The sequence below is a fragment of the Ischnura elegans genome, chromosome 5 (assembly GCF_921293095.1).
Source record: "Ischnura elegans chromosome 5, ioIscEleg1.1, whole genome shotgun sequence".
Classification (NCBI taxonomy): domain Eukaryota; kingdom Metazoa; phylum Arthropoda; class Insecta; order Odonata; family Coenagrionidae; genus Ischnura; species Ischnura elegans.
Genome location: NC_060250.1, coordinates 88731189 through 88755949, shown reverse-complemented (window position 1 = coordinate 88755949; position 24761 = coordinate 88731189). Strand labels below are relative to the sequence as shown.

Here is a 24761-nt window from a genome sequence, read left to right as displayed (position 1 = left end):
GAGTGTATCTCGTCATCGGATTTTCATAAGTTTAGCACTATTTAGAGGAACAATATAATTATTTTGTTAGCTTAACAATGTTAAAACATTCATAGCATGCATAAATAATTCATATTTCATGAAACATGATGCATTGGATGGATTAAAATGATTTTTTTCGAGTAGCTATAGCTGTGTTCTCCATATTTAATAATCTTTATTTCACGGGTCTACGTTGATTACAAATTGCAAAAGTATCATTTCATTACCTACCATTTGAAAAAGAACCACAGAAATAATAAATTGAGAATAGGAGTGCGATATTCGGAAAATAAATCGAAGTGGAAGGGGATAATAGATGACTGTACCTATTTCGAACGAAATGAACGAAGTGCTGTGTTCGCTGAATGATAAAGTTAAATAATGAGTCACTTGGGATTCTTGCAGTACTTTTCCATGAATTATTGCCTTTTTAGCAATAGAATTATTCTTCTTATTACACCTTGGAATAGCTCATTTAATGATCGTTCCGTTTTCTCTGCCCATTGTATTTCCAGATCCCATGTCATGTTTCAATTATCCCCTCTATTTTTTCGGTAGGCAAGCCGTTTCGGTTGAAATAGAAATTAGGTCTGCCCTTTAAATGTCACGACTACGTCCCCCGTCTGTCATTCCCTCAACCTCACTCCTCTGTGGACCTCACTTCTTTGGAGAGAGTTCAGTAGGAGAAAAATCTGGACCGCTCATCAATCGTGTTGTGCTGCGGTGCGGTTTTCTAGGAATGAATTTTTTCAAGAGTAGCTCTGTTTTTGCGAAATTTTGGAGATGCTTTGCAAAGAATCGACCATCAATGCGCTTATGGACGCATCACTCCCTCTTGACAACTCGTATTTTTATATTTTATTTCGCCTCGAATTTCTCGTTCAAAACGTACGTTTTCCCATTGGTGTTTTAATGTGTTCATAGTGTACTCCTCTGTAAACATTTATCTAAATATCATATTTAAAAGAAAATAAATGGGAGGAAATATCGAGGAAAACGTTTCTAATTTGAAATACTGGGGAATGTTGACCATTACCTTCTCAGTATTCCCTATACATTTTAAAATGATGAGAGTTACGGAGGAAAGTGGTACGGCATCCTGATGTAATGGAAAAGAGAGATAGCATCTTTGACACAAATGTATTTAATAATATACGACGCATTTCGACCCTCAGGTCATTTACAAGTACAATGTGAAATTTTTGAAATCAGGAGTTGTATTTATACATGATGGGAATGCTGAGATAAAGAAGATACCACCTTTATCGTGGCGAAACCTGTCCTAGAGAAAGATTCTTGCGATTTTGGCCTGGAGATCGTCCACGAGGGGAGGAAAGGCCGAAGACTGGACATGCTCCGAAAATTAGAAATTGTGCGAGAAGAGGGTATTTCTTTGATGATGAAACTAATATTCATGGGCCACTCCCAACTTCTTGCCATCCCATTCCCCAGGTGCACTGCACTGCCCAATGACACATCCCCCCAACCTTTCCTAAACCTTCCCCTTCCGCTCCATACTCATCCGAACTGTATAAATACAGCTCTTAATTTCAACTATTTCACATTGCACCTGACGGTCGAAATGCGTCCCTCATTATTAAACGTGAAAAAAGTGCGAGTCCTTTTTTCATGAAATTTTAGGCGATAGCTGAGCTTTAAATGAGTTATTCGCCGTGAAAAAAATACACGTTGAGCGGGACCGATGCGTCCTCTTAATCACTCACATTCTTTTTGGGACAGTTCTCGTGGAAGGGAAAGCGGGTTCCGTTCAGTCCGGAGCTGTCAGAGCGGGAACTGTTTGGCACATCACCGTCCACCGCCTCCGACGTCATCCCCTTTCTCCGCTGCCTTCCTCGCCCCCGTAAACTCGAGCTCTCCTTTATTGTCATTTTTCGGGAGGCGAGATCTTTTTATTTGCCCCGGCGTCTCCGAGATCACGCCATCGGGACGGGTGGCTCTCGCCCAATGGTCCCCCATCCTTTCCAGACAGACGTCTCGCCTCACCACCCAAACCCAGAGAGAGAGAGTGGGGAAAATCTCCGAAACGCGTCGTCCTGTCAAGCTACCCCGCTCCTTCTCCTCTTTACCCAAATACCTCACACTCAGTCTACACGCAACCAACGTCTCTTTGTCAAATACGAGGAGAAAAGGTTTTAAGGCCGAGCGGAATAAGAATAAGAGGAAATTTTGATTACTTGCCACCGGGAAATCCTTCGTTATCCACCAGACCTGATGGGTACAGTCACTTCGCTCAAACAACACCTATGACCGAACGCTTTGTGTGCTTGTTCTTCATATTTTATATTTTTTTAATTTTAAAGTTGTGATCACTTCGTGGCATTCCAAGATCCTCAACTTTTCACGCCTCGACACATCACTGCCTGACAGGGGTGAGGACAGCAATTAGTTTTGAAAATACAATTATTTTTTTAGAAGGACAACCAACTGGTATTTAATATTTTTTCCTTTTCCTGAGGCGAATTAAAACGAAATGCCATCACCTGTTTCTCTCCATTTCTTGAGAGGGGAATACTCCTCACACCTCTTCCTGCCTCTCTGTTCTCAATCTCAAAAATTCCAAGCGGGGGGAGGGCTGAATATTATCAGAAAATTTTCATACTCTAAAAGTAAGGTTTTGTTTTTTTGTTTTCCTTAATGTTAAATGTCACTTGGGTATGTGACGATTTCAATCACCTTACGTGTTCTGTTCCTCTATTCCATTCCTGGTCATAAATTTCGAACGCTTACGTAAATTAGAGCAATATCTGCCCGCTACATGTCACCATTTCATTTACTATCTATACACTCATGCCAATATCATTTCATTTCAAGTCACAGAGAAATGGAATAAAGTCTATAATTTATTTATCAGATCCATACGTTGTTTTGGGAATGATTAAATGGGCACCTCATGCAAATTTTAACGATTACAGTCAAAATCACTGAAAAATGGATCCGATGGTGCATGCGTAAAATAAAATTTGGAATTTCTATGTTATATAATGTATATGAAAATAATTATTAATTCTTTTTCGTGGGATTTTCATAAATCGTATGAATAGATTTACTCTAATGACACCCAAGTCTCTTGTGTAATCCAGAATAGCATAGCCGTCAATAAAATCCATTGTCGACGATTTCCCTTGGTGGGTTTTATACAATTGTAAAAATATACACTTCGAGATGTTTCATAATAATTTCGGCCTCTTCAAGCCATTTTGATCCCTATCACCTACAAATATTACCGCCATCACCATCCTTAATTTTATACACGAAGAGAGCGAATAATAAATCTTCCTCGACTCTCTCCGAACATTTCTAAGCCCTGCATCTATGTCCATAACATTCGGAGAACATCTTTTTTCAATTCGACCGTCAACATACTTTTCTACCCCAACGCTCGGCTCGCTCCGATCGTTTATTCCAGCAGTCTTCATCGTTGCTACGGTCCCCACACCTAACCCTGAGGGCGAGAATATGCCCGGTCTCTGTCCCCACGAGCGCGTGCTGCTCAGCTCAACCCTTCTGGTTTGTTCCTCAAATCCCCGTAGTTAGAGAGTCCTTCAGGGGTATAAAAACAAAGGCCTGTACCGGAAAACGTGGTGTTAAGATGGCTGGTGAGTTGGAATGTGTTACCCCGCTTTCGCCACAGACATTCTTGCAACGGACATACATACCTAGAAAATTCTTTATGATTGAGGTTTCTCTTCATTTTAGTCTGTTTTAGATCGTTATCGGGGTTAGTGCAATAAACTCAATCAATTAGCCGGAAGAATACGCCTAACAACGAAGAGCATTGGAAGGGGAAGGTGAGTTCATGTTAACAACGATAAACATGTTGATAATTTAAGCTTGAATGATATCATTATAGAAAATATATTACAAAATTGCATTAGCCTTAGCGTTTCAATGTTATTATCGCGAAAACGAGGTAATGTTATTTATCAAATGCTTATTTCCCATTTTAAATGAAACCTGAATACATTTGGAATTATTGGAAAAATTAGAACGGATTTGTCTTAACTGTAAGGCAAAGAATGTAGCCCTTAGGTTGTCGCGAAAATAAGTTACGAGTTACTTGACTTCATGTACTGGCGATGCTCAACCACTGCCGTACTGACTTGAAGATAAGCCACAAGAACTTACATTGCTGCTTGTATGCATGTGTAATTCATTGCTTCATGCACTTGCTGTCGCAATATATAGATATTTAATATGCTGAGTTCAAGAAATGAAATCTAACATCTTCATGTTTTTAGTTCAAGAAAATGATTTACTTGCGTTCACCCATAATTAGGATACTATCCTTCCATACCCTATTTTCTTTCGGTATATTCAGTATATCCGCAGTTATTCACGTGACTTCCTAATATATTACTGTTGAAACTTAAAAGCTCAAAAAGCTTGGTTCTTTTGATTGAGGTATATCGGTCTACTTTTTTGAAATAAATATGTTTTAGCTCATGCCATTTCCATTATAAAAATGCAAAAGGTCTTGTCTACTCATCCGGATTGCCCTTTTAAATTATCACCAATACGGATCGATACTTCATCGAATTTTAGTTAGTATCGGCAACCAACGGTAATAATGTAGAGACTCTTTTGTAAGTGTTTTGATATTCTGCTTTTTTGGGTTAATGCATTATTATTGGGTATTAGTAGTCTCCCTCAGCTAGCCTTACCGCAGAGTCTAAAAGTATTCGCAAAACATTGGAGTTGGATTGAATTATCTCGCACAACCCTATTCGGTGTACCTCGTCTCGTAATGAAGCATTCTTTGGACTTCTCTCTTGGGAATTTGACCTTCTCGACCGTTTGACCTTCCTCCACCTTCATTTACTCCACGTTCCCATCTTCTCATTCTCACAATCATCGGCGCATTAAACATCGTGGCGGTAATTGTCGTTTTCGCCTCAGCATTGGCTTCTCTCAGCCGCCTTTGGCAATCAACGGGGGGAACGATACGCGCAAATTATCGTTAGTATCGGCCATCATGTGTGACTCTTACGTTTCGGTGGCCCGGTGGTAAATTGCAGCGCTTGAACAGGGGAGTATTTTGCTTCTGCCGTTCAAGAGGGCCGGGGTAGAGGCCGGACTCATACTATTCCCTCGACGTCTCTCTTCCTCCTCCAATTAACGAGAGAAACAATATCGCGTTTCAAGAGCGGATCCAGGATTTATTTCTGAGGGGACAAAAAGATCTCACATACAAACGGTCTTCTCATATTTCAGATTAAAAAGAACGTGCAACAATTACTGTACGAAATATATTCTTCATTTTAATATGAAAGCTACAATGTGAAAAATATTAATAACTTTCATATATTATAACGACAGTTTTCGAGTTCCTCTGTCACTTAGGTGATGTTTTTTTTTCGAGCGCTTACTAGCGAATAACCAATGACCTGTCTTCTTGACTAAAGGTGAAGTTTTAAATGATGGAGGCTCTGTAATATAAAAAGCAAAACGAGCGTCATGATAACGGGACCGTATTAAAAATCTTACTTACTTTTAAGCGTCTGGAGGAGTACGTGTCTCCGTTGCCCCTTAAATCTGCCGATGACGCTTGCACGGGGGCTGCATAGAGGAGGCCCAATTCCATCTGCGGCGGAGTTTAGTCCTCGCCTGCCAAACAGGAAGTCGCGGGTTCGAGTCCCGCCTGGGAAATTTACCCCTATCCAGGGCATGGTTAGTTGTGTATGTTAACTTGTTAATATGTTAATAACCCCGATGCATGGAGCTGTTTTCGGTGGTATGGAAAAAAAATTGAAGGCTGATTTCTGTTGCCACTTCGGCCTCATTTGATTCGGTTTTCAAACTCATCCGCGGCCCGGTAATGAGTGCAATGCGATCCATTTTTTTCCAATAGTTAGCCGTATAATGTTGTCATTGCGAGGATAGCACTTAAAAGTTTTGAATTTGATAGATCGCGTCATGATATGTATAAATTTCTGTTAACAACCCAAATTATACCTTATTTCTACGTGAAACTCAGATCACTTTGACGATAATGATACGAGTGGCGACTTTTCTATATTCATTTAAATGCATGGTGTGTGACAACACATTCACTGGTTGTCTTGAGTATCCCATTTTGTAATATTCGTGGTATCGGCCATCATGTGAGACTCTCTCATTTCGGTGGTCCGGTGCTAAATTGCAGCGCGTGAGTACGAGGGGGCAAGTATTTTGCTTCTGCTGTTCAAGAGAGGGCCAGGAGTTAGGCGGGACTCATTCTCTTCCTTCTGCGTCTCTCCTCCTCCGTGTTTGTGCTCGGTCTGGCGGGGCGGGGCGGTGAGGCGGGGGAGGAGGGTGAGTGGGGGGGGGGGAAGGTTAGCTGGAGGGGTGGGGGAAGAACGGTGTTGGGTCCGCAGGAGGGAGGGGGGAGAGGAGGAGGAGAGAGTGGGCGGCTGTCACGTGGACAGTGATACCGGGAGGCCGGCAAATGATTGAGGGAGTGTGAGAGAGAGAGAGAAAGAGAGAGAGAAGGCTCTAAGGTGAGTCTTGCCCAAGGCGACGGCGTGTTCGGCTGCTTCCGTCTCGCGCCGTCCGCGAGGAACCCGCCGTGGCGCGCCGGCTATTTTTTACTACCACTACGAGAACGTTTTAGACGGGCATTGCTCTAACATCCCATCATCCTCCCCCGATACCATTCAACCTTTTCCGGGTGTATCCTTTCTTAACTCCCCCTCTGAAGATTACTCAAATCATAGCCCTCCCTCATAGGCTACACCTCATATATCAGGGACTCCCTTTTCCTTTCCTCCCCTCCAAGCGTCTGCCCTGTTGTCTCCTCCCCTCCTCTCCTTCTCCCACCCCCTCTTCCCCCCCCCCGCCTCAGAGCATTACCAAATCCGTCTTTCGTTGGACTTTTTCTTTCGTCTTTTTTTTTATCGTCGTCCGTCGGCGCGGTGGTGTCGTGTTTTCACGTTCTCTCAGCATTTCACCTAGCAGTGCCTCAAACCGGCGAGGGGAAGTCTGATTTATCAATTTTCAATTTGCTCTCATCGTCCCAGCGGAGATATGACGTCTTCATGACGTCATCGAGAGTTCCTGTAACTTCGTAAACGTGTGTGCTCAGGATTTGTGCATTGTGGCAGTTTTTGGCTGACGAAGATTTTTCTCGCCTCGTCCATATTTTCCAAACTCCATACCCTCTCCGAAGTGGCGGTTGCGGCACCGAATGCTTGAGCGTGATTGCCCATTGGCTCGGAAATGTGCTGTGCTTCACGTGTATCCCTGTAGCCCCGCCAAACAGAAGGGATTAAACGTTTTTTTTGACGTCTTTTCCCTCTCCCCTCCCCCCGTTCTTGAGTTTTTACCACAGCTTCGTGAGAGACACTACCCGGAGAAACTCGTGTGTCATCTTTTTGTGTGATTGGTTGCTGAAAGTTCTCGAGATTAATCGCAGTGTCGCCGGTTACATCGTTCACCGGTCGCCGGTCACATGGTTATATCATTCACCGTTTGTGGATAATTTCCTTTAAGTCTTCTGTCATCGTTTGAAATTCTCCACGGGATTTATCTCTTTATCGAAGGATATTCTGTTTGATTGCTCGTGGTTGTTTCCAACACCATCTACTGGCTGAAGTTTTGATATCTAATTGTTGCTATAATCGACTACAAACCTCTGGACGAAGCCACAGCATCTGCGATACTTCTGGGATAAATCTGTTTGTCGAAAGATATTATGTTCGAGTGCTAGTGGCTGTTTCAAACTATCACTTTTGGCGGAAGTTTTCTTGATACCCAATAGTTACCACAAGCGACTGAAAACCTATGGACGAAGCCTCAACGCCTGTGATACTTAGCAATCCAGTTGAACGTTCCAGTGGCGGTCCACGCTCTCCTCCCGACTGGTTGCTCCTCCCGGCTTCGTCCTTCCCGCCACAATTCCTTAGGGATTCCCCCGTCGCCTAAATAGCTCTCCAAGCCGCTTCAGTCGGAAGGCGAGTTCCGCCGGTGTCTCGCGGTGGATCGGGCCGCTTCCAGTGAATCCGCGATCGCTTCCGATGCGGGAGTGACTCAGCCGAGAGTGGAGGAGTGCTCTGCTCGCCTTGCGTCCGTCTCTTTCTCCCGCCTTCGGATTCGTATTCGCCGGGTAAACGACGATCGCCCGAGATTCCGTGCGGGGGGGCCCTCTCTCTCTCTCTGCCTCGCCTCCCGCCAGAGGTCGCACCCGATTGGTCCATTTTCGTCGACACGCCCATATCTTCGCCTTCTCCCGCGTCAGAGAGAAGGGGACACCACGAGGATAGAAACAAAACCAATAGCTATTTGTTTCCACAAGTTCTGCCGGCGAACGATTTTGTGTGTGCCTTGTGACCCGCGTGATTTTTTTGTAGTGCGTATTGTATTAGTGCTAATCAGGTGTGTGGTGTGTTTGAAAGTGATATCTGTTCGCACCAATCCGGAGGTGTTCTTTAGTGTGTGCAGTTCGCAAGCATCTCACTTTTGGATACCCTGTCCGTCTCGGAAGTTTTCAAGGTAAGAAAGACATAACGGGTCTGTGGGGAAAAATAAAAAGAGAAAAATGTGGCTCTTGGCATTCTTTCCTTTCGAAATGCCTTATCAAGAATTGCTTGACGATAGGCGGGGAGGGTTCGGAAACTGGTTCAAAGCAGGCTTCCACACTCCCCACTGCCCCCATGGGATACGTCATGTTTCCGTTCTTCTTTTGTTTTGTTGGACTCGGTTAATGGCGACGTTGTTTTGGAGGTGGGCTTCTTCAAAGTAGCAGAAGCTTTGTGAAGCTTATTGCCATTATATCCACCAAAAGGTGAAGCCACCAATGAAATCGGTATCTTTTTCAATTTAATTTTTTCATGTCAATTTTTTCAAAAAAGATTGTTTCTTAGCTACAACGTTATCTTCTTAAAATAAGTTCCACAAATGCTCTTTTTTGTGTCCATTTCAGTCATTAATTTGCTATCAAATTGTCAGACTTGTATGCGTTCTTACCTTTCCGTGTAATTTATCCACTTATTGGGTTCCCAAAACATTAACATCATTGAAGACGAGTTTCGCTGGTCTTACAACCAGCGTTTTCAGGCCGAATGTGTTATCCCACCGCTTGTTTGGTCTTTGGAATGGGAACTAATAAATAAGCGCATGGTTCGATGCTGCCTTCGGTGGCGGCTACAAGACGAGCCTGGTAAACCGATGGTTGCGGGTTCGAATTCCGTTTATGTATAGCTGTTTTTAAATTTGCTGTCCAAGTATGTTATAATGATCTTAATTGTGGGAAACTGTGATCATTAGAGGAATTATTATTGCTTTTATTATTGCATCTTTTTCATTAATAGTTTTTAATTATGCTATCATTGGTCTATATGCTATAATGAAGCTATTCTCGAATGAGCGTATCCTGAATGTTTTTTTTTTGAGAGTTTAGACAAGAAAAATATAATTTGTAACACCTCGTTAGAGAACTCATATTTTACATATACATAGTTGAAGGACTTCTTGGTCTCCGTCTTGAATTTTTCATTGGCACTGAATCTTTACCGACAAGCTTGGTGGAAAGTCCCACTTAAATCATATTGGTATGTAGGCATTATATAGACTGCGATATTATGAACGCTAAGCTCATAATATTGCATTCTCTTTCCACCTCTCTCATTGCAAGGTATGCTCTCTGCTCCATAGCTATTGATTGCAATGGGTGAATTTGGTCGGTTTTGATTTAAATATTGTTGAGCGGTGAAGAAAAATAAGATTGACAGTGGTTTATCCTAGTGGATTCATCTTATTGTGCTAACTTTTTCACTAGTTTGCAAGTATCTCATTATCTTCAAATTAAGATGACTTCAATCCGTTAAATTCGTGGAATGTTTAGTAAATATTTCAGTCGAACTCAGCTAGTCATTGAAATATTTTTATCCTAAGTTAGTAGATTTGACGACTCTAATTCGCTCTCACTAGCCAAAAATTCGATGATTCCCCGACTTTCGCTTTGCTATTCTTACTGAAATCAGTGATTTGCTTGTGGTTTTTGCCGGCTGCCTCAGCAGAAATATGTTCGTATTTCAACGGCGTAATTGATAAATTCGCTGTTTTGTCTGATACTTTCAATTTTATTTACAACGGTTTCTGGTCAATCTTCTTTTACATAAATGTCACATTCATTGGGTTTGATAATATCTTCATATGGTATCCCGATATATTTGAGTCCTATAGAATATTTTTGTTTGAATCTTGTAAACCCTCAATGTTTATTCATTACAAAAAGTATTCCAGTTACCTTCTCGGGGCCTGCTTTCTGCTTGTTTTCCTTTTAAAAGCCATAATTTAAAAAATAATTTTATTATTACCTGAGGATGCTGTTATTATCTTGTTCAAGTGGCCGAAATTGAAAATAACTTTATCATTCCATAGATTTCTGCGTAGTATCCTTTCGTCTACTTTTCACGACTCTTGAGCGTGTATCATGTATACACTATATGATGGTTGAGATTGAGAATACTCGGGGTGAATACCTACTTTCTGAAGATTGCATGCCTTATTAATCTGCGACCGTTGCTCGTTTTCTGGGGTGCGTAGATCTTTGAGGACCAACGGAATGGATTTCAGTGAATTGAAAGTTTATAAGATCTCTTCCTCTTCTTTCTCCCATAATGCTCTATCAAGTTATTGGCTTACTTTAAAACATTATTTTGTAGTTAACAATTAAAAATATGTATTCTGACTTCATACTTTCCGACATCATTGACATTTCTCTCCATTTCGCAAATATCTAGAATGGGTTCGTTTTACTTCGGGAAAGCATAAAAAATATCTCTTTTCGAAACATAATCGCAGATACACTAAAATTGAATGATCCACAAATTTTTAGTAGTTTGACCCAGATTTCGATGCTATACACCATAGCATTCTCAAAGGTTTTTGAGAATGAGTACCTTTGAGAATGACATAGTGTATAGTGTCGAAACCTGGGTCAGACCATAAAAAAAATTGTGGAACATACAGTATCAGTCTCTCTGTGATTGTTTCCTGTTGCACAGTTCTACCTAACACATTACCGCCTTCCACTCTAAAGTCGATCTCTTTCGAGGCTATATAATGATAAATAATAAACATGAGATTCCGTGATCCACAATTTTCGGAAAACATTACCGTTATTAGTGCCCCAAAATCGTCAGAAAAAATTAAGCTATAGCGTCAATCCGCGTGGGAATGTATTATGGAGTTCAAGTCATGAATAGCAGAAAATTAATTTTTTGGTATAACATTCTGTTACACCAAACCTCGTACAATAAGGTGGGAAGTTTGGCCAGATAATTTTCAAGCAATCATTGTTTTCTCTCGATTGGCCGAAAAAACAATCCAAGCAGTTGGTCAACCTGTGCGCGTCCTGTGTGTTGGCCTTCTCTCTCTCCCTGCCAGGAGGGAGGGCACGGGGGAAAGGGCGCGTATTGGCCACGGCACCGGGGGGGATGACTGCACGTCGCACTCGGTGGCGCGCATATCAATGCACGGTGGAGAGAGAAAGAGAGGAAGGCAACCTCTTTGAGGACGGGATTAGAGACCATCGGAGGGCTCCGTCGAGGTCAAATCGCATAAGGGGGAGGGGTCTTGAGGAATGGAGGGGTCGGAAGGCATTGGTGACACAAAGGGTCTAGCGAATGAGGTCTGGAGTTTCCCTTTTGGCGTCTCCCTATCTCTCCACCTCCATCCATCCCTCTAGATATCTCCTGGAGGAGCGGCGTGCTTGCGCTAACGAGGGCCTCGGAGAATCCGGAGTGAATTAAAATTGGCGCAAATGGAGGTCAGGTAGTGGACAGGCGATGCATGAAGAGTACGCGTGAGTGATCTAGTCAGGGTCGCCGCGTTAATTGGTTTAAAGAAAATGGCGTCATTGAAATTAATGCCGCGCAAATGTAATTTACATGTGGGCAACGGGACTGGTTGCTGTCACCAATGATTCTTGGTCGGAATCGTTACCAAACCAGTGTTGTACTTTTCTCGCTGTTAAGAAAGTACGAAACTTCAGGATGAAATACCTATGGAAATATACTTTTGGTTAAGTATTTACCATTTTTGCGTAAGTTAAGCACTGAGTCAATCTACTAGAGTTGTTTTTAACTGGAAGAACTTTCGTTCAAATTATTTTGAGATTTGTATGATAAAACGTATCCTAGCTTTGACGCCATATTTGGAAATATTTGTCGCATAGGTGTTCCAAATCATGTGACATCGTTCTTAGCGATTCTTTATGGAAAGTGATGGATATAACAAAAATTGTTGTGTCCCAAGTGGCAGATCACAGCACGAATGGATCAACGATGCGAGTGGCGAGGCCGAAGTTTCGTATAGGCACTAAAGTTGATACTCAAGCGTTCAGCGGTGAAGGATGTATTGACATGATATTTTACTGAGACGGCACAGAAACAGGCATTGCCCCCGACTACTACCAAGAGATTTTTCATTTGACAGGTGCTTTCTGCGGTTCATATTCAATTCCATAGGTTAAGAGAGCATAATCAATGGAAGCAGGTGAAGGTGATTCGTAAGCACATCTGTGCCGTAGCTTGGGAGATAAAAACACCTTATAGTTTAAAATATAGTTTAAGTTTATTGTTTAAGAGTGCGTTTCCGGTCAAGAAGACCAATTTCGGGGGAAGATAAACTAAAACGCCTTTCAGATCAACCAGTCCATCTCGCGACTAATTGCCGCCGTCTGTAATTCTAAGAAACTATCTTTCTTTATCTTTTAGTTTATCTTTCTAGAGCAATTTGCTTATACTATGGCGGAAGGGTGTAAGGATATGATATGACAGAATGAGACATAAATTTTTCGTACACTCGAGAGAAGTGTTGTGGGTTTCCACGGAAGAAAAGTAACCCTCTTTCACATGGCGTTGAGTGCTGCCGCTGACTTAGACTATAACTAATCAAGCTATCAGATCGTCCTTTTTACTGGTATGCTTGGGCTGCTTTAGAGCAGGGGTCTTCAATCGTTTTTATTGCAAGGGCCAAAAATCGATTTCACGTTGTCCGGAGGGCCACAGTACTCCACGTCACTTTAACACCACATCAGTGAAATAAAAACAGATAATTTCAAAGTGCAATAATCTTTATTGGTTAAAAAGTTCAATCAATGCGATTTTTGACATTATTTACTTTTGAAGAGTGTGTCGATATATATTTTATATTGTGTGGCGCGATACAATATTTCCTTTAGCCTCTATGGGCCGCATAAAATAAGCTGGCCCGGGCAACGAAAAATTTATATACCACTTCAATAATTTTTATGGAAAGTAGTACATGTCATAGACACGTATTGTTTTTATGACAGCAATAGCTCAATCGCAGTCTTTACCAGCGTTCAGATATGCGACTTGGCGCGGAAATAATTTTAATGTCGGAGGTGGCTTTACTACTCTGTTAAATGAGGTTACGGCAATGGTATATTGCGTCGCATTACTCATACATTCACTCCCGGACAGGGCAACCACGACACCGTGCGAAACGTTGGGATATTCGTGACCTAGGGGAAGCCGCGTTGTGTTTATTGTCATGAAATTTCAAACAAAAATCCGTTAGTTAATATCCATCACTTCACGTAATAAATCTTAATAATTATAATAGGTTTTTCTTGAACAAAATTTCGCTCTTAACTCACCTTAGTTTCACACCAGTGGCCTATTTAATGATTTCTTGCTTTTATCCCAATATCTATCTGAGGAATTTCCGGTTTTTAGTATGCTGCTAGTAAAAAGTCGTTTCAGGCGTGGCGTGGTGGAAATACGATAAATATATGATAAAATATAAACTCTAATATTAACTTCCACTCTTCAATGCATATCTCCACAACCAACCATGGTTTCGGCACTTTCCAGCAATTCTCAAGCTATTTCTAAAACTTTTTCCTTTTTGTATCTTATGGTAGGTTTTTAAGAAAGATCATGAAAATATTTGCAGTTCTATCCGTTGTTTACCATTGATGTTACAAATAACTCGTACACCTATGACACCAACTTTCTTTTGTAGCATTGTTATCTATCCATAAATTTTGCGAATCCTATTTCGAATTTCTTTATTTTTTCTAATTTTTTGATAACATACCTACCAAATAAAAAGAATATTTTTAATTGTAAAATTAATGAATCAAAGCAGCGTTATTATCGCACCCAATTTCAAGATGTAGATGACGATCATCACAGCGTAATCAGATTTTAGCACCGCATCTAATTACTATTTTACGCGTTACAGCAATAGGGTGGGTCTATATGATATAATTATCGTTTCTCCAATGAAATTTCCCAAACTTATCTTCAAATGTTTCAATGATTTTCCATATTCATTGAGTAGTAGTATTTTATTTTTAATTGTATAATTAATGGGTACTTCTCAAAACAGCAAATATATATGTTTTCACTTCTTAATTACATATGAGCAATCGATGGTGAAAATTCCATGTTGGCTTTGTAATTAGTTTCTTTCCATGTCACTTCTCAATTACTCGCTTCATAGGAATACACACATACGGAAAAAATAGGTTCATTATAGTTTTATTCAAATCGCCTGTGTGCTCAATGCTGTGCGTGATACACATTTCATTTGTACCTGCCATGCTGTGATTCAGAGTGCGTTTAATACTAAGAACCAGTTCTTGCTTTCAGAAACCCTAACAACCACATTTATGATGTGGATGAATCACTCTAATTTTACTTTGTACATATTAGCCGACAGATTGGTGTTCGATATCAGTAAAGAATCCCTTTTCATATGGAAAGTGCGCAGTGCAAAGATTAATTTACTGCTAATTTCAAAATTATACACTAATTGGTGTATCTTTGCGTCTTTTGGATAATTCTAGAATTTGCTACATTTTGTACCTTTGCTCTCTATTAATGGAATTAATTGCAAGTCATTACTCAGGTAATTCAACTCTGCAACCCACAGCGGCTGCAAGAATCATTTAATAAAAAATGCGAATAAGAATAGTTAAGCTTAGTAATCATAGTATCATAGCTGTATTCTGTGGATTCTTCTAGATTGGGAGGCGCATTTCAAATTCATTCGTGTGTCAGACGCTAAATGCTTGCCAACTTATTTGCTATTGCCGTCATAAAGCGTGAATAAGCATCAATCAGTAGCGAGAGCATTTTATCGTGCGAACTAACACATTTCAGATCATGATTTTTATGACTCCTTGCGATGGAAATGGGTGAATTATTTGCATGGTATTTATGGCTGCGGTTGTTGAGGCGTCTAAATAACCCCCACGAATCTACGTCGTTAAAACGAGGGTTTCCATCTGAAAGAATATTCTCGCCTTTTCTAGCAGATAAGTATAGGGGCAGCTCATAAACTAGAATTATTCATTCGTGCTTTTTTTCTCACGCTCATACAGAAGATTTAACGAGGTAACTGAGCGTATGGCTATTAGGAGTTTTGCAGTGAAGGGAATTTTTTCAGTTGTTTTCATGTCACCTCGGTTCAAAACCTGGATATAAAGGATTTATAGTAAATCTCACTGGAAGAAAGATTGCTATGTCAATTAATGTGAACATGAACGCCATTCACGCGGCGGGTTAGAACTGTTCCACTGGAGGAAGTTGTTCAATCTAGATAAAACCGATTTCATGAATCAATGAAAGTAATTGTGCCTGTAAATGTATTTCTGCAACTAATTTAGGAAGTCCGTTTACGTTTCATTCAGATCAGTAGATACATCCGGGAATTACACGAATTTCACTCACTCATCGCCGGTGAGAGCAGTTTTAGAACTCACAGAATACATCTAGAATGGAAAAGCTGGAGTAAGGACCAAATAATTTTAGAAGGAATTATTATCATTTATTTCTCATACTTTATTTGATTTCCATTTCCCAATACCACATTATACACGGGGCAAGTTCGATAACATTCTGCGGTAGCTACACCTCGTAGGTGGACGGTTTGTAACTCTTTGTGACGTTTGTTTCAGGTCGCGAGGTGTTCCTTGTAGAATTGGGAATTAGGGTGCGTCCACGAATAGGTCATTTTTCAGCGCTACCCCAGCTTTTGATTCAAATAATATAAAGTAAGATATTAATAAGATAACACTGTACACTTTAACTATACACAATCGGCGGATATGTTTAAATTTTAGTAAAAAGAGTAACTGAGGTGACATATGGTGGAATTATATCCTGATTTAATGAGGAAGGGAGATGGCAATTCTCCAAAAAAATATTTAATAATCAGAGTACAACGTGAAATTGTTGAAAGGTCGTACGTTATTTATTGAATTTATGTAAAATTGCCATATATTTTTTTCATTAAATTATTGAAAAGACTTATTTCCAAGAGGACTGCATAGAGGAGGTTCAATTCCATCCCATAGAAGGTTGATTTCTGTGTCATCTTCGGTCGCATTTCAATCGGTTTTCAAAAATTTCCGCGGCGGGGTGATTAGTGCAATTCGATCCACTTTTTTCAGCATTTTTAATTATGTTTGTATTTGCGAGGAATAACATTGAAAAGTATTTTTTGATAGATCACATCATCATTTATATACATTTCGGTTAACACCTCTAATGATACCATACTTCCCTTCCCTTGAAACTCGGGTCAATTTTTCCGTCATCGACTAGAGTGGCGACTTTAGTAAACTCATTCAAATGCTCGGTGCGTTAAAACACAATTAGAGGCCGACTCCTTGAGGATCCTCTTTTGTAATAGTCGAGCTTATTTCCTTAAGAAACAAAATGGCATTTTTAAAATTCGCTGATCCTTTTTTTTTATCAATCGAGATCTAAGCAAGGGCTTGAGTGTCCGCGGCTAGGACGTAAGTGCGGAGACTGGAAGGGCCCCTGGAAACTCAGGAAGCCGCGGGCTCTCCTCGGGCCTATGGCGTTCCAATCCCGGCCATGTGACCGCAACCGTTCTACTCCACCTCCGCCTCAAGCGTCCGTGGAGGAGAGTGTGCGTGCTCTCTCGCCCGTGTGCGTCCTACGCTCCTCAACTGTTTTGTTCTTCGTTTTTTTTTTTTCATTTCGCCTCGCTCCCCGGATTCCTCTCGCGGCCATCGGCGATCATCCGCGATGGTGGTGTGGCTTCCACCCGGCGGCACTTCATGGCGCATACCTGCGTGGATGGCATCGGACTCCGCCCGAACAGTCCCATTATCTTCGACGGCAGTTACGTGACTAAGCGATACCGTAATGAACTCGGCTATCACGGTGCTTTCGCCGCCCTCTTACGTCGGTTTTGCGAGCGTAAAAGAGGGGTTTCCGCTTTATGAAGACGCCAAGGTATTCGTGCGGAGGTTTATGTCACTTGGTCTTGAAAACGGTAGTGGGATGAGACGAGTGTTTACTCTCGAAGATGAGAGTATTACTGATGTTTTTTTTTGTTTGAAACATGCCGGGAAATCATCAGCCGTGAACGGTCTCTGGAAACATGTATGAATTTCTTTTAGATCTATATTTGATGCGTTACTTTGAGACAAAAACTTGTTATTTTAACTGCGCTCTTGTTGGCCAGCTGAAAGTATGGATTTAATCGAGAAATAATGAGCGCCTTGTAAACTTTTTATATATCTTCTTTTCCGACGAATTTTTAGCCCAGTAATGTATAGAGCCGTTTGCTATTTTGTAAGCTAACTTCGATTTTTAAAATTTTGTGTACTAAGTATTTACCAAATTTTTATCCATGTAATCGATGATTACTTTAGCTTTTTTGAAAGAATTTCTACCCTGAAAGTACATCAGAAAGTGGTTGTAGCAGTAGCTTCTGTAAACAGTGAAGAGCATCGGTTAGTTCATTAATTTGGGCATTCTGTAAATGCGAGTTATTTTGATTAAAATATAAATTTCGGCGTATTTATTTCCATATGGTTATGATATAAATTTTCTATAATTCATTTGGTAGTAGGTATTGATGGTAATAATAATTCTATAATTAGCTGTTGTCTTTTTGATCCATTCGTTAACCCATGCAGGTATTTATGTGGAATTTCAAATGCGAGCGATTATTCGATAGGCTTAACTTGGTGCAAAATTCTCTAGCTGGGTGAAAATTGACCATCATTTTGTTAATTTTCCTGAGATTACATCTTTTTGTTAACTCTGATTATCTGTCTGATGAATGCACTTTGAACTACAGTTTCCATTAGATGGCTTCCCGTACCCCTATTCATTGCTATTGTTGTAGCCTGTAGTCCTTGTCAGCCATGCGGATTATCTTGAGATTTATAGAGGTATGTGTTTCAGCCGGGTGCTCCGGGTCGCAATTAATCGAAATATTGCGACTTCATTTCTTAATGACAAAAGATCTTCGTGGTAGCTCGAGGACGCTAATATGTTGAAGACTTGGGCCATGCAGAGAGAGTGAGTGCAAGAGCGCGTGCTACTTTATAAGAGATGATAATGTAATGGCGCGGCTCGGTATATCCACTTAGCGCGGATGTTAGCCATTCATTAGTGGAAACCGAATACGGAGGTTGGAAGGGAGTGCAGGGGAGAGACGTGCGGCTGGCTAAGTGATGAGAGGTTGGAAAAAATGAAAGGAGGGCGTTATTTCTCTCCGCGCAGTATCGGAAGAGAACCAGTCCTGTTGCTAAGAAGTCAGACGAATTATTTAACTATAAAAGGATCGTGTATATTTTTCCAAGAACTGATAGAACTCGAGTGCAGCAAGCTGGAGAAGGTAAGTTTCGCCATTACGTGAGACAATATATTATATGTCCTAGGAACATGGTGGTGATATTACAAAGATGAGCGTTGATGAAGGATTTAATGATGTGATTGTTGAGAAGCTGCCACCTCACTTTGAGTTGATTAGAAATAAACACGAATAATGAAGTGTATGCTTGGAACGCTAGGTTCAAGGGAGAGACCAAAGAATTAGGTTGAGTTGGCAATAATGGCGGAAGAGTTAAGGGAATAATAGTGGAGCAGCGAAGGGGGCAAAGTGAATATATTTTGGCGGTCGTTGAAAAGCTATGGCTTCTTTTGAATAGTTTTTGAATGGCAATGGCTAGGTAAAAAGCAGTGATGGGAAGTATTGGTCATAATTATTTGGAGTCGGAATGATAAATTAAGAAATATTACGAATTTAATGTTAATAAACTCTAATGATCGTGGAGTTTTTCTTAATTCATCGTAAAAACTAGCATTATAATACTATAATTGAAATCAAAGGTACTTAAACTTTTCCACATTAATTTAATTTGTACGACGCGTTTCGGCTCACGGAACACATTAAAGGAACCATCACCAAGAACAGCCATCATGTGGTTTTGTACCAGACGATGGCTCTGTGAGCCGAAGCGCGTCATACGAATTCAATTATTGCGGAAAAGTGAAACTAAAGCCTGAATCACACGATCATTTTTTTCGTCGCGAAAGTGATCACTATCGCGATCACTAGGCGAAATGATCGTCGCCGGCAATTGTTTTTCGCGATCGCGATGAGGATTCCCATCGCTATTTTTCATCACTAGTCCGGTCGCTTTTTCCGTCGCTTAAACCGTCACTAAAACCCCATAACAGCCAATCGGAACGCATGCCCGTATGGAGCGATTTCAGCGCAGCGTTTGACAATTGTGGGAACGACATAGACAAACAAACACGCTATATATTTTCGTGATGCGGGTCCTATGACAACGAGCTGTGATATCGGAAATGATTCGAAAAGCGACGGCGGGAGTGACCGTGTGATTCAGAAAATTAATCACCAGAGCGATCGCTTTTCGCGACGGGAAAAAGGATCGCGATAGTGATCACTTTTCAAGACGAAAAAAATAATCGTGTGATTCAGGCTTAACTTCCATTACAATATGTCGAAATTCCACTAAACAGGTATATCGCGTGAATCGGTTGACCTGATTATAATGGAAATGTATTTCGTCATCTATTGCAAAGCATATACTTCTGACGGCTGGGAAAGGGATGCGTCGTATACATTAGGTGGGTGTCATGCTGGAGAGGGGAAGGTGCTTGCATGGCGTCGCCGACCTTCATGTCTTCAAATTGATTCTTCGGCGCCACAACGTCAATGCCCTGACATTTTTGGGATACGCTGAGAAAGGGGTGAATGATCGAGTCTCGTTTCCCACCCCCAAATTCTTCATCGGAAAAAAAGTTAAAAGTAAAATCTCGGCTAAGTGACTGTCTCATTAAGGGGATTCATGCTTTCTGGCCTGTTATTTAGGAGTCAACTCGCTATCGAAGGCCGCTTATTAGCGGTGTGGTGACGTCGCTCTTGCAGAAAAGTTAGGCGTATTTTCAATGTATATGTTTTTTCAATCAGATTTTGAAGCGTTTCCCGTTGAATACTTTGACACGAATACTTTCGCGAGATAGATTTTTTTGATGGGAGATGTTTCTAGAGGTGTGTTTAAGAAACCATCGAACTAGCTAAGTCTGGGTGTAAAATTATAAGTTCCTTATATTTAATCTTTGGGAAAATGGTTTCTGAATTATTAGTCAAAGGTTCTGCGGCAATTTATCCTTCATGCATCTTAATTGATTATGCCGTTTATAAAATTAGTGCTATTGTTAGCTAATTATTAATTACGAATTATAATCGTGAATGAATCATTAATAAATAATCTGAAAAAATTAATGTGCGATTTCTTTTTTTCTTTCATCATCATATCATCATACAAGTGCATTTTATGCATACAGGCAACTTTTGATATGGCTACTTTCGTTTGATTAACTTCAAGCTAGTTTCCTTTTAGCTGTATTTTTATCATAATGGATAATTTTACGAGTCACATTGAGTGAAAATTAATCCCTTTAGTATGAAGGCCACAAATTATTTAACCTGCTCCTGAAATAGTGTTAATTTTTCATTACCTATCCAATAAATGTTTTTTGTGATTTTTGAATGTCCCAAAGTTTTCAGTGAACTTTTTGATCGCTAAGCCAATGGAATGGGTATATCGCAGTGTTGATGTAGTTGTTTTAATAGTGTATTTAGATTTAAATGTCATAGATTAAGCGTTTTGGATGAAATTATTTCTTTTTCATTGTACTTTATATGCAGAGATGTGCATAAAGAGGTCGTATGAATTGCGATTTTGATTTATTAGTACCATTAGTAGCGATTTGCCCAAAAATATCCACGAATCCTTTATATTGGGGTAAAATCATGAAGTTAAGCCATTGAATGACTTTTTATTTTTCAAATAATTAAGATTTCCTATAATTTTTAAAAACTTGCATTGCGTTTTTAAAATCAGGCATTTCATATGCCATCTGAATTGCCGTATCTTATGTGCCCGCGCTCTTGCTAGCGAAATAGCTTGTGGAATCTTTCGCAGTGGGTTCATGTCCGAATGAATGAAGGCTGGCAGTCCGCCAAGTGCCGTTTTAAATGGATGGCCCGCGGAATGCATATATGCAAAGGCGCCAGATTGTTTCTAAGTGTTTGAGCTGGGCGATATTTCTTGCCTTCGCATCTTATCATTCCTGTCACCGCCGGCATGTTGTTTTTTATTTAATGTTGATACTCTTCAGACGAGGTAGACAGGAATTTGGAGGAAGCAACTGACAACATAGGTTATTGCACTTTGAGGGAAGCCATACACTCGCCTTTTCTTAACGACAAGAGCCAAGGGACCGCGGCTTAACGTCCCATCTGACGGACGGAGTGTTGAAATTGAAGTTCCCAGTGGAAAGCTCTCAAGTAGGGAACGGTCGACCACAGAAATATCAACAAATATTTCCAGAAGATGTCTCCATACTTCTGGGTTTCACCGCGTGGATTTTCTTTGCGACGACAGTTTCTCCAGTATTCCAACCGGCGTCTTCAGGTCGATGCCTAAAGACGCCGGTTGGAATACCGGAGAAACTGTCGTTGCAAAGAAAATCCACGCGGTGAAACGCAGAAGCATGAAGACATCATCTACACAACGCCGCGGAAAACTACGCATCAAATATTTCCAGAATTCGAACTGGGCTCCCGCGGGATGTGAAGCCAATGCTCTTGCCACCATGCCAACCCTATGCCGCTTATGTAGACAGTTTACATGGTTTTACGCGAACTAAGTATGTATAAGGTGTCTTTTATTATCATGACGTGGATTACAAATCTTAAAGAATTATAACAGCCGAGAGAATGTCTCATAGTGGGTTTATATCCAAATGAATGGAGACGGACAGTCTACCAAGTTCGATTTTTGAAGAAATGCCCTGCGAATCGCTTTCAAGTATAACGTGTAATTTAATTTGCATTTTTAATCACTTTAAATCAACTAGTAGCCGACCTTGATATACTTTGCTTGTGCTTATGAGGCCTTTTATTCGAATTCAGAAAAAGCATGCTGAAACCGTGGTAGATCGTGAGAAGAAATCACCTTATTTTGTTGATATCGGGAAAGAATTAGATGGAACGTACTGCAGTAAGTTTATCAGCATGATAGGGTGGTTTCCTATTATTTTTTATTGCGTAAACCGAAAGATGATTACTCCTGAAGTACGTATTTCACGCTTTTAGATTTTTATATGACAATATCTATTTTTCGCGATTAAACGAAAAGTGAAAATTTTCAAGCGCGCGAAAATGCGACGGCTAAGTATGAATGCTGGGAAAACTCCGTGTGACGTCGTTCTGGTTGTCGCTGCCGCAAGTGAGGTGACCTTGGGGCGAGGTTTTGAGCGCTGATACGACGCAGGATGCTAGCAGGTAGCCGAGTACCCTGCTAGCTGATAGCGCTTGGCTTAAATATGGATTATTGCTACCTTATCAAACGAAGAAAAATTTCCGACCTTAGCCAGTTTTAATAGGTGATTATTAAGAGATGTTTCCCTGGGCTCTGTGCCTCATGCATGCATTGATAATCTCAGAAGTAGTGATGGACTTAGTCGGTCATTCTCGTGATCCCAATCACGGTGACCATTCATTTGAGTGACTCTGTCATGAACGGGAGGTCATGATTGAATGGGTCATGATTGTGGAAAGTGGACGGCAATCACGACCGCGTAGACAATCACGACCGAGGGGGCAATCACGACCGAGGGGGCAATCACTACCCTGTTGTCATTCATGACCCGCTTATCGCTTTCTGCTTAAGGACAATATCTATGTAGCTTGTTAAACGAGAGGTGAGTTGTTATTATTATTAATCTATACAGTTTTTTTCATTTATTAAAACCAGAAACTAGTTAATTTTTATCTTAATTACTTCCAAAACATTTACAAATACAGAATGTGCCTTAAATGTTGTTTATTACACTCCTTTTATTGTTTTTCAAGATACAGAATCAATGATAATTTCCAATCATTCGTGGGGCATAGGGTTAGTGATCAATGTTTTATTATGGAAAGTCAATATAAATAATGGAACTGATTGAAAGGCATGAGAGAAAACTGGGCTCTCTCAAGATTTTCGGCATACCTATCACCTGAGATACGAAGGCCATAGGTACCCTAAAATGTCGATTATAGAAAACTTTACAATTATTACGAACATTGCCCCTAAAAGTGATTGCAATACCATGCCATTCATCACCACGAGTGAAAGAGCAGTCAAAAACGGTCAATTCAGGTCGCGAGTGACGATCATCAACCGCGACATCTTCGAAGAATGATAGGGATTGGACTGTGTTTGAGAATGACCTATGCACTGAACAATCACGAATGACCCAATGGCTGGCGATTGACGGAGAACGACCACGATCACGAATGACCTGCGTCTAGAACAATCATGAATGACCGACGATCGCGACTGATGGAGAACGTCCACGGTCACGAACGACCGACGGGAGGAAATGACCCTCTCGGTCATCTGAATGATCCCGTTCACCGATCAATCTCGGAGATGACCCTGGTCGCATGATTCGATCGTTCATGACCGACCCATCACTACTCAGAAGATGTAAAACTCCTATCTACTCGTATAGAAACTAGGCCCTTGTGACGTCACGTGGAGTGGCATCACATGGGCGCCAATCTGGCCTTTTTCAAATGAGGATAAAATTGACCGTTGCCATTCGTCTAAACCGGGATTTCTAAAACCAAATAATTTGTAAATTATGAATACACTAATGGTGGGTAACGAATCGCAATGAATGCCTTTCGGTTTCTTCGATGAAGGAAACTACCCTATTGTAGAAGTACGGATCTATTCGAGGGATGAGATGCTCATTACGTAACCTTATATTCGGGAGATGGAAAATCTGGGCGATGTGTGTATTTGCCCGTCTACTTGACAGTTGCCCAAAACCTTAAAATGCCCTGAAGAGTTATTTCTAACATCTTCATCGGCCCTCAGTGTGATATTGGAGCACGCAAGGCTGAGACTGCCTAACCCTTGCTCATCAAAACTTTTGACAGTCATCCTAGTTTAGTTAAAAAAACTTATCTTCACAATGCCGTAGTTCCTCATAAAATATTGCAAACAGTCCTTTCGTGTCTCTCACAGCTATCAAGGGATGTACCCAATATCTCTTCCTCTAGCGCTTCACATACCTACGTTACAAGTGCGCTACAACAGCTAACTCTTCGACATCCACCTTCCAACTAAATTTAAATCGCAGGTGTGGTCGTGGTCGTGCTCTGGTCGGAAGGTGTGCGCCAGAGATCTGTCGTGGTCGTGACCGTGGTCGTGTTCGCGCTAGTGATCGCCTGCCCTAACGTGTCAACCTGGTCACTGTGGATGGCTTGAGTATTTTTTGGCCGCAATATATATTCCCCCTTCCATATTCGAAATTTTGTGCTTTATTACTCACTGTACACGCTCGGAAGGTATTATATATATCTGCTTCCAACCTAACCAAAAATTCCTAAGCCCATGTTTT

The 24761-nt window shown here is 40.9% G+C and overlaps 1 protein-coding gene across 1 annotated transcript in view; it reads left to right on the top strand.

Annotated features, from left to right (window-relative positions):
* The first annotated feature begins 6519 nt into the window (after nt 1–6519).
* LOC124159218 (proline-rich protein 36-like) overlaps nt 6520–24761 on the top strand; it is an 864854-nt gene continuing 846612 nt past the window's right edge. Inside the window, exon 1 of the mRNA XM_046534867.1 lies at nt 6520–8508. The gene's annotated coding sequence lies outside the window, so the exon portion shown is untranslated. The remainder of the gene's footprint in view (nt 8509–24761) is intronic.